The sequence below is a fragment of the Macaca nemestrina genome, chromosome 14, assembly GCF_043159975.1.
Source record: "Macaca nemestrina isolate mMacNem1 chromosome 14, mMacNem.hap1, whole genome shotgun sequence".
In the NCBI taxonomy this organism is placed as follows: domain Eukaryota; kingdom Metazoa; phylum Chordata; class Mammalia; order Primates; family Cercopithecidae; genus Macaca; species Macaca nemestrina.
In genome coordinates this window covers 11,695,814-11,707,285 of record NC_092138.1, presented here as the reverse complement: position 1 = coordinate 11,707,285, position 11,472 = coordinate 11,695,814, and the positions used below count along the sequence as shown (strand labels likewise).

Here is an 11,472-nt window from a genome sequence, read left to right as displayed (position 1 = left end):
ATTAAACAACCCCAAAGAAAATATACATTAATTCTTAGATTTTTGCCTGCAACCATTAGTCTAAGTTTCCTAGTAAAACTTTCTGGAAGAAACTACTGTTACCGGTTTTTTCCAGAGACAGTTTGTGTATATACTATATTACACATACATACATAAAATACCCCTTTTATTACATATAAAAATTTGTAGTATTCTTTCATTTTTATCATGTGTAATATGTATCTCTTTAAAACATAAATATTAAACTATCATAAGTTCTAGTCTACACTGTCTAAAAAAATTTTAAATATATCTAGAATTGCATTCTGTGTGCATGCATGTGTGTGACTATACATACAAAACTCATAGACCCTGGGTGTACCACAATTTATGTAACTAGCTCCCTACTGATCGTCATTCAAGTCAAATGGTTTCTAGAGAAGTTTATTTTTTAAAAACTTCATGTGTATGAATCTTTTAAAAAGCAGCCAAAGTAAGCTAATGCATCCCTAAAAGTGTGGTTCTTGTGAGACATTTTTAACACTCCAGTGGGTTTTTAAAAGGATACAAGCCTACAGCTAGACAGGAGGGATAGGCTCTGGTGTTCCACAGCTCTGTAGGGTGCCTGTGGTTAACAGTAAAATATGATATAGTTCCAAATAGCTAGGAAGATTTTGAATGCTCCCAGTACAAAGAAACGATAAAAGTTTGAGATGATGGATATGCGAATTATTGTGATCTGATCCCTACATTATACACACCATAACAATGCTGTGCACTTCATGAATATGTACATATTTATTAACATACTATGCGTCAATTAAAAAAAACCTTTTAAATAAAAAGTTAAAATTCTGGATTAAAAAAATACGTAAGGGCCAGGCACAGTGGCTCACACCTGTAATCCCAGCACTTTGGGAGGCAGCGGTGGATGGATCTCCTGAGGTCAGGAGTTTGAGAACAACCTGGCCAACATGGCGAAACCCCGTTTCTACTCAAAATACAAAAATTGCCTGGGCGTGGTGGCAGACGCCTGTACTCCCAGCTACTCGGGATCCTGAGGCAGGAGAATCGCTAGAACCCAGGAGGCAGAGGTTGCAGTGAGAAAAGATCGTGCGACTGCACTCCAGCCTGGGTGACAAGAGCGAAACTCTGTCTCAAAAAAAAAAAAAAAAAAAAAAGTAAGAATATAACCTAAGAGTTTGCTTCACATCTGTGTGTATATGTATCGATGTTTGTGCAACTTAAAAATGTGTGGCTATTTTATCTCTTTAAAGGTTAATTGATTTCGATGTTAGGCTCACTAAGAGATAGTGTTCAAGATTCATCCGTTTCTGAATTCATACAAATACACCCTGGACATAGCATGGACATACGCTGATGCATGGAAATAACTACTGGTGATAGTTCCACAGCCTTGGTGGGAGTTTTACAAAGGTGTTAATTTTGTTGATTATATCCAAAATTATTAATACTTTCTGCATTGCTATGAAAACGTGTAGCACTGGGAACACAGATATTTAGGGAAAAGGGTGAATATGTTTCGCTGTGGAAATTCAGTGCTGGTAGAAAAAGGGAGCAGAAAGAATGTTACTCGTATGTCCTCCAAGACGAAGCTGCCTGGAAACACTGAAGGAGGACTGGGGCCAGAGATCTTCCACCTGCCGGGGCAACCCCCAATGACTCCCATCTTCAAAGTGATTTACGAACTTTAATGGAGACTCACAAGAGCCCCAGAAGGCAGAGAGGTTATAATTACCCCATTTACAAATGGGAGATGGAGACACAAATAGGTTAAGTGCTTTGCCTCAGGCGCCCCGCAGTTGCTTCTGGAGTTCCACAGCAGAGGGGCCTGCTTTCCCAGCTCGCTCACACCCCAGCCCTGCGTGGCCTTTCTCGCCTTCCCAGGGACTCTACCACTGTCCTGCAGAGACCAGCACTGTATCAGAAAGCCCAGGGCCAGGTCTCCACTAGGAGAGAAAGGGAGAGAATTAGGGTCAGAGGAGAGGTAATTCAGACTCCACTGCAGGCATTCTCATTAGGAGTCTAAGTACCAAGGCTGAGTCTATCTTTCCGTATGGATATGCACCCCGTGGACATTCAAGAACCTGCTGGTAATCATATCAATTACCCAGATTATGAAGGCAATGAGTATCCTTTCCCCTTAGCTATTTAGATAATCATCGGATATGAATTTTCCAAAGACTTGGCTGAATCCAGATTTCAAACTAAAACAAAGGTTTTCTCTCATCACCCACCTGGTGGTTAATTTCTTCCAGGATGTCACTTTAAAATGCAAAGCAGAGAGTTGAGAAAATTGCATGACTACCAGAAAAGAATATATAGACTGGCATCTGGCAATTGGGATTACGCGGAGCCAAGAAATGGATAATTGAACCTATCTCAATCTTTGTCCGAATCTTAGAACATTCAGATATAATAGTTGTTAATATTGCTGGAATTTCTGAAGGTGAAAACTACGTAAAAGAAAGTGCAAAGAGAAACTTATTAATAAATACAATTTATTCACTTGCTAGCAGCTGGGGAGAGAGTAAGTGTTGGGAAGCCTAGCAATCAGAGAGAAAGTACATTTTTTTTTTTTTTTTTTTTTTTTAGAAAACAGTGCTTTATTATAGCTCCAGAATTAATAAATAACCTGAAACCAACTGCCTATAATCTACAACAGTGGGGACCACAAATGGGCAAACTAAAGGAAGGACCACGATGATGGGACTTGGACACACACATCACTTAGGGAGGCAAATCTACAAGTCCCCCTATCACACTGCCTTCCAACAGACACCCAGCACAATTATTCCTATTTCAGAGATAGCACCCAAAGACAAAGGCCAGAGCTTATCATATAAATGCCTTGTTTGTCATTGTCACGTTGTATTTTCCTTATAACAACAAACAATAGCTAACAAAAAATAAGAACTACCACAGAAAATGATAACAAAAGACTAAAATGATTGCTATTTTTTTCCCACCTATATTTTGGGAGGTTTAGAATTTATATACATTTCACTGAGCTCTCTGCTTCTTTCTCTTTCCCTGAACTCCTAACTCACTGAATAACCTTCAGTGTGTATTTAAATTTTCATTTTCTCTTGAAGTGTTCTGGTTACGTCTGCAGATGTTGAAATTGCTTTACAAAAATGTACACATCTCTAGTATTAATAAATGCTTTTTTAAACTCTCAATTTAAAAAATTAATTCCTCTTATATTTGTACATAGATTACTCAGAAAGTTCCTTTAGAAATAAATTCCAGTGACATTGATTTTTTTTTTTTTTTTTTTTTTTTTTGCAGTTTTATTTTAATGAAAAATCTCGCTGCTTTTTTTCTTGTATTTGATTGCCCAGCATTTTGTTCCTTTTCTTCTCTGGTTGGCTGCTGGATGTGGTGCAGGCTTCTGCTTCATCATTTTGCATTCTCTCCTTGGTCCTAGGTGTTCTTTCAGCCAGGACCAGGGCCTTCCTGCCCCAGCAAAGCTCATCCACCTGTGGGTCCAGCAACTCCGTCTGTCCTCAGCACGCTTTTTGAACACTGGCTCACTTCAGAGCCGTAAATGCCGAGGTATGTGAGTTAATCCAGTCTCCCTGGCTGATAGAATCCATGACAGGATCACAAGCTGCAGGGTAATAAACATCATTTGGGTGCTAATAAATTTCAAGCTTTGAAAGTAGGTGTTTATGTCTAGCAAGAGATACTGTTGGCAGAAGGGAACTTTCTTGGGGTGTCTGTACACTGTTTTGTAGGAGCTGAGGTTTCAGGTAGAAAGGACAGGGAGTTATTTGGTAGCAAGAGCCTTGGGCCTACCCAACTGACTTTCCCATTCCAGTCACAGCTCTGCTCCTGCTGTTTCATTCCTCTTTGAGCTCTACAGTTTGTAGCTGGCTCTGTCTATCTGTAAAGGGAGACCAACTTAAGCATTGATTTCCTGGGGAAAGGGGTGTCAATTTTTATTACATTCCTTTTTTCTTTTTTTTTTTTTTTTTTTTGAGACAGAGTCTTGCTCTGTTGCCCAGGCTGTAGTGCAATGGCAGGATCTCGGCTCACTGCAACCTCTGCCTCCTGGGTTCAAGCGATTCTCCTGCCTCAGCCTCCCAAGTAGCTGGGATTATAGGTGTGCACTACCACGCCCGGCTAATTTTAGTATTTTTAGTAGAGACGGGGTTTCACCATGTTGGCCAGGCTGGTCTTGAACTCCTGACCTCAGGTGTTCCACCCGCCTCGGCCTCCCAAAGTGCTGGGATTACAGGCGTGAGCCACCACGCCTGACCTTTTTATTACATTCTTTACCCGTCTTTAGTCTCCCCCTTGCATGTCACCCTCCTCATGTGATATAATTTTGGAACTTTGATTTTTCTATCCAAGATTTTCAATTGGATTAGAGAATAAAATATGTAGAATTTTGCTCTTTGGATGTCTTTAAAAAGAGGGTAAATTCCTGTTTTGGTTGGTCTCTATGGTGTGGTCTGACATGTTCAATGAACTACTCAGAAAGGACTAATAATTTCTGAATCATCTTTAGCTTATTCAAGACTCTTCCATGGTAAGAGAGATGCAAAAGAAAGAGATGGCAAGACTTGCAATCTAGCTGGGAAGAAAAGAACTGAAAGTATGAAAAATAAAAAGGAAGCCCAAGGTTGCTTGGTGTGCAGCCCGCCCTGTCAGTGTGGGTGTGTTCTTTCTAGGCGGAGGGCACATGAGGGCATACAGCCTGGTTTCACCAACTAGATGCAAGGAGCTCCATTTTTGTGCTAATTCAGTCCACTACTTGAAAAGGACAAGAACATACTACCAGAAGCCAGTTTAGTAATTTCACCTTTCTTATCATCCTTCCTACCTTGTTTGTGTCCTAGAGATGGCAGTAAGGATTGGTTAGTATTGGAGGGTGGCTGCTTTGAGATGCTTCTAGTTTCCTTTCTCCATCAGTGACCCCTTCATTCTGATGCGCTCACCTTTGCGCTAAAAGTCTCTGTTAGACAGCCATGCCCATGTGTTCCCTGCCCTCCAGTTTGGAAGGGCTGCTAAGTTAATAGGTGAATGTCAAATCAGTTCCTTGGCATCTGATTGTTATATAATGAGTTTTGTGGCCAGAGGGTGAAAAGAGAGTATCTAGGCAGTGTACGTCAGTGCTCTGTGAAATGCTTTGGGTGACCCTGGTGGAACTACTTCTTTATTTTCAAGGGAGGTGAGTGGTGCAGCTGCCACCAGCATGAAGTTTCTCCCAGTGAGAAGTATGTGGGTAAATGACAGCTCCCACCTTCAACTTTTGCCCGGTTGCTGAATGTCCCCTCCCTTTATGGAACATACACCTGACACCCTGATGGATGCGTCTCCCTGCAGGTACCGTGAGTAATGAGTCTGCAGCTGATTCAATCGCGGGGTTCCCATATCTTTCTTATTAGTTGTGCAGCGCAGTTCCTTGAGCTGACAGCTGTACAATAGCACCTTTTAAACTTTTCCTGGTTTCATGCCAGAAAACTTATCTTTTAACGACTTTGCACCCACCTCCCAACTCCCAGAGCAAGTAGAGAAAGGGAGTATGTTTTGAAAGAAATTCCAGGCTTCTTTTGTGTATTTTCTCGCCTGGCAGTCCAGTTTGTAACTGATTAAAAGCATCACGGAAAACAGTTACAGGACGTCTACATGAAGTCCAAGTTCATCATGTTTTAACACTGCTATAAAATGCTTTTTTGAATGTTTACTATGTGTCAGGCACTATGCTCGGTGCTGGGGATAGCAGGTTAGCACAAACTGTTTTGTCTTAGGCATTCTTTGTGATTTTAGCCATCTAAATTGCACGCTGTGACTATGAAGTAGGTAGTTCATGTCTGTTTTGTTGCTTTGAAAAAGATCCCATACTAAAAGGTACAGAACAAAATCTTTTTTTCCTCTATTTTCCATAACCCGGTAGACACTACTCTATAAAACTCTTTTTGTACAATTTCTTGAGAACCTTGTTACTTTCAGGAATCACCACCCTCAGTTAACTGGGCTCTTCCTAAATAATTATTTGCTTTGATTTGATGGGCACTGTGGAGTCTGGAACAGTGATGTTTCCCTATTTTCAGAGATATTTAACGCTATGGAGACACCAAGGTGGTATAACATACATTTTTTTTTTCTCCTAACATTATTTCTGATCTCATTTATTTTCCTCCTTGATTACCTTTTGTGTGATTTTCACACTTATTTAATTTTTCCCATATTCAGTACAATTTTACTACCTATAGTCCCCATGTTGTACATTTGATATCTGCACTTGTTCATCCTATACCTCTGCTAATTTGTATTTTCTGATCTACATCTTCCCATTTCCTACTCTATCCCGTCCCCTCTCCAGCTCCCCTCTCTGCAGAGAGCCATTTCCATTGCTAAATAAAATTCTCTGCCTTCACCATCCTTCAAGTGTCTGCACAACCTCATTCTTCTTGGATGCTGGACAAGAGCTTGGTACCCATGCAAGGAGGCAAGGGGCCAACTGAGCTGATAACACACTATTGTTCATGGACAGTGGAGCTAAGACAGCATTGTAACACAGCCTTTGGTGCTTGGGGGTCGAAGGCATCCCCACTAGGGTGCCACCTCAGGCCAAGTAAACAGAGCTTGCTCCTGCTGGGGCCCTGAGCGACCAACAAGGTCCTGCACTTGCTCACCTGCACTTGGTCCGCCCACGTGCAGTGCCTGGAGAAGCCGGCCGGGTCCCGCACTCACTGGCTCATGCCTGGTCTGGCTGTGCATGAAGCCTGCTCCTGTGTGAACTCCCAGAGCGCTGGCCGGGTCCCGCACTCGCTTGCTCACATGCTCCCTCCCGCAAGGGGTTGAGCGTGGTGGGCTGAGTAAACGTTTGCGTCTGTCATGAGTCCGAAGAAGAGGCCGGGAAAAATCCTGCATCATTTCCTATTTTTAATTTATCTAGTAACCTTTAGACTGTTTTCCATAATGGCTGTAGCACCATACATTCCCTCCAACAGCGTATCAAAGTTCTCTTTTTCTCATGCCCTCACAAACGTTTGTTGTCTTTTGACTCTAATAACAGCCATCCTAATGGGCATGGGGTCGTATCTCACAGGGGCTTTGGTTTGCATTTCCCTGGTGATTAATGATGTTGAGCACCTTTTCATATACCTTTTGGTCATTTTTATGTCCTTGGGAGACATAGCTGGTCAGATTTTTGCCCATTTTTAAATTTGTTTTTGTTTTTCTACTATTGAGTTTTATAAGTACTTTATACATTTTTTATTTTAACCCCTTATCAGATATATGTTTTCAAATACGTTTTCCCTATCGTTAGGCTGCCCTTCTATTTTGTGAATTGTTTCTTTTGCTGTGCGGATGCTTTTTAGTTTGATGGAGTCCCATTTATTTATTTTTTGTTTTTGTGGCCTGAGCTTTTGGTGTGATACCCAACAAATCATTGCCAAGGTCAATGTCCAGGCACTTTTCCCTTATGTTCTCTTCCCGGGATTTTTATAGTTTCTGGTCTTATATTTTGGTCTTTTATCCATTTCGAGTTTATTTTTGTGTATGTTATCAGATAATAGTCTAATTTCATTCTTTTGTATATAAAAATCCAGTGTTCCCAGCACCGTTTATTGAAAAGACTATCATTTCCCCATTATGTCCTCCTGGTGCTCTTGTAAAAAGTTGGTTTGCTTTGATTTTATGAGGACTGTGAGGTTTGGAACTATTGTGTGTCCCTGTTTGCAGAGATGTTGAGATATACGAAGCCATGGAGACATCAAGAAGTTATAACATACATTTTTTCCCCTAGTAACACTATTTCTGACTTTATTTATTTTACCTTACATATTTCCCTGTTTTATTTTCTCATTTTTTAATCTTATAGAAGTATCTATACACATTTTAATAAATTCTTTTAATAAATAAAAAAATTTAAAAAATTCTTTAAATAAGTTTAATAAATTCTCAAATTCTTTTAGGCACAGGGTGGAAATATTCATAAGTAAATTAATAAAATATGAAAAAATATACCTGAGGAAACATGCCAGATATGTTTATGCTAGAAACTTTCTGGAGGTTTTAAGAATTTATCTAGACAGGGAGGTGGGAGAAGGGAGAGCATTGGAAAAATAGCTAATGCATGCGGAGCTTAATATCTAGGTGATGGATTGATAGGTGCAGCAGATCACCATGGCTCACATTTACCTATGTAACAAGCTTGCACGTTCCGCACATGTACCCTAGAACTTAAAACAAAATGAAATAATAATTTAAAAACCTTTAACATATTTGATAGGCTTCCCCAAATCAAATTTCAGCTTCAAGATTGTCTTTGCTGACCTGTAACTTTGGGAGGCTACAGAAGGCTCCTGAAGCATCCAAAAGAGGTAAACAGGACTATTGGACTTGTTAAGTTACTTGGGAAGCATCGTCAGAATAAAAGACAATATTTAACCTTCTTCAGGTTATATTTTAGTGTATGTCATCAATATGTTCCAAAAATATATGGGATTTCTAAAATTCTAATATGTCTGAGTATATGCTATCAATCATAATTATGGTTATTATGTTAAGTTATTGTGGACCACAGAAATAACCAAATTCCCTTGTCAATTGTGTCTTTAACTGTAACTTTATTTTTATTTTTATTTTTTTTTTGAGATGGAGTCTTACTCTGTCACTCAGGCTGAAGTGCAGTGGCACAATCTTGACTCACTGCAACCTCCTCCTCCCGGGTTCAAGTGATTCTCTTGCCTCAGCCTCCTGAGTAGCTGGGATTATAGGTGCCTGCCACTGGGCCTGGCTAATTTTTGTATTTTTAGTAGAGATGGTGTTTTGCCATGTTGGCCAGGCTGGTCTCAAACTCCTGACCTCAGGTGATTCATCCGCCTTGGCCACCCAAAGTGCTGGGATTACAGGCATGAGCCACTGCGCCCTGCCAACTGTAACTGTTTAAAGTCATTTCCACAGTTAATTGCTTAACGCTGATGCGGTTTCTGAAAACTTCACAAGCACACAGAAATCCTAGAATATGGTGTCTTTTAGGCGGTTCGTGAAAGGATGGGAAGGACCTTGAAAAACTCTTGAATACAGGTTTCTAATAACTTTAGCATCGTATCATGGGTAAGAATTCCCTGTGAATTCCCCAGTTCCACAAGAATCGGACTGGGTAACAATTCCTGAAACTTAAATTAAAACACTGACTGGTTTATAGAACTGCCAACCCAAATAGAACAAAAATTAAATGAATACCAAGGAAATACTTTGCCAGATTTTTATGCTAAGTCACCTAAAACTAAAATTGTTTAGATTTACAACTTGAATGAACTCCATGGTCTAAGTTAAATTACCTATGCTAACCCCTCAGTTATCAGTGCTATACACCTAATTTGGAGAAACAACTGGTATTCAAGAGGATATAGGTCTAATGTTAAGTAAGCAGGAACTCATGGAGAACCAAAACAGCTGCCTTGTCCTTCCTGAGTCCGTCAATGAAGACTTTTTCCGTGACTCATCATGGAAAAGATAAAATGACCCAAATTAAATATATTGGTGTGGTGACTTATAAATTGCTACAACAGTTTATAACCAATGTTTGATTTGTCAAATCCATATTCCTGGGAAAACAATCAAAACTTCAGGTATGTTTGGTTATCTGATATGGGCCATTTAAAGATTTATAAAGGGATTTCATTTAATTGTCATTTTCAATGCATGTTTTCTGGTTGCATAAAAGCTCTCCCATGCCGAAGGGCTGTTGTTGTAACCGTAGATTATTATGGTACAGTGTGTTTTCCCCAGGTAAAGAAAACTTTTTAAGGTTCACTGAGGACAGTCAATCTCTTCACAATCTAGAACGCGAAGACTGGATCTTCTGAGAACATCAGAGAAAGACTGCCCTTGCCATCCACACTGCAACAAAACTGTGGAACCTTCAACTTTGGGTTCTTAATCTCACAACTGAGAAGGGTCCCTCACAATCTTAGAACTCTTAAGGAAAAGCTAATCAGGAAAGTGTTTCCCAAGAAGAAGATGGCATCCTTGATGTGAACAGCTTTTCCCAAGATCATGGATCAAGACTTCTCTGCTATTATAAGACTCTTATCTTTTAATATTTTTCCTTATCTATGCCTCTATGAATAATAGAAATGAAAAGAGGGTCTGTTGTGCAAACTTATGGGCTCTATTTTTTTGTGAAGGATTTTGCAGCCAGCCTTATATGTGGATAAACTTATACTTTGATAGATAAAAGATAAAGGCCCAATGTAGGTGAGAACCTTTAATGGTACATATGTTGCCTCATAATCAGTCAGAAACAGAACATCAATTCACTCCTCTTAACCCACATCATGAGTTAAAGAGAACCTTGCCAGGAGGCATTCAACCTTTTTTTTTTTTGAGACAGAGCCTCACTCTGTCACCCAGGCTGGAGTGTAGTGGCGCGATCTTGGCTCGCTACAACCTCTGCCTCCCGAGTTCAAGCAATTCTCTGCCTCAGCCTCCCGAGTAGCTGGGATTACAGGCACCCACCACCATGCCTGGCTAATTTTTATATTTTTAGTAGAGACAGGGTATTCAATCTTTTAGAAGGCCATCATTTGTTATGTCTTTTTTCCATGGTTTGGAATAAAAGAAATGTATGCCTCGTGATAGACTCTATAGCAGATTCTACCGTAAAGGCCATGGTTACACAACGGACTTCACATTCTCTTATGAAAGTTATGCTAAATAATAGAATTGGCTAAACAGAAAAGGTTCTGTGCAGCTGCTGGCACTGATGGCCTGTGGAGAAATACATCAGGTATTATAGGGATTCAGTGGTAGGGGATTAATGAAAAGACCGCTTACTTAAGCGCATAGACTCTTTATCTAACTTACTCTTTGATCTATTTGATTTTAGGTGGTTTGGTTTGTGGGGACCCTGGGTAAGGAGCATACGCCAAACTCTTGGTATTATCTTCCAGGTAGTCATAATAGTAGTCTCCCTGGTGCGCTGTGTTCTCTTAAATGTTTTAAACGTTTGCACACAGCCATCTCTAGAATGCCTAATGGTCTCTCTTCAACTGGAATGCCAAGAGCTGAAAGAAATGTATGATCATGAGGACACCTTCATCTGTGAATGACATGCTGAGATTGGAAACCCAAAATGATGGTAACTGAGAGTGGTGCCAAGGCCCTAGGTTTTAGTCACACTCTCACCTAAGTGAGAACCTGACCAAAAAGGGGTAATTTTTTTTTGAACCAAATTACGGAAGGCCATTGTTTTGGCCTGAACTCATGCACTAGGTCCCAACAGACCAAACCAAACCAAAACGGAGTCACTCATGCTGAATATGACATAATCAAACCAAGACTTTAAGGAAGCACATAGATCCTGGAACAGACCAGGTTTTGTTTTTCTCCTGTGAACAGGACGTTCCAGCATAAGGAGGTACCCTCTCCTCAAGTCCTTGTTCCTATCTTTGCAAAACTTACTGTTCTACTATTTCCCAGTGGGTTTCAAGACAAATAAATACA

The 11,472-nt window shown here is 40.2% G+C and overlaps 1 long non-coding RNA gene across 1 annotated transcript; it reads left to right on the top strand.

The window, feature by feature from the left end:
- Positions 1 to 3,393: 3,393 nt before the first annotated feature.
- LOC105498770 (uncharacterized) lies at positions 3,394 to 10,583 on the top strand. Its single transcript, XR_011612368.1, has 3 exons — positions 3,394 to 3,558; positions 5,176 to 5,334; positions 9,811 to 10,583. It is a non-coding gene; the product is annotated as an uncharacterized lncRNA (long non-coding RNA).
- The last annotated feature ends 889 nt before the right edge of the window (positions 10,584 to 11,472 follow it).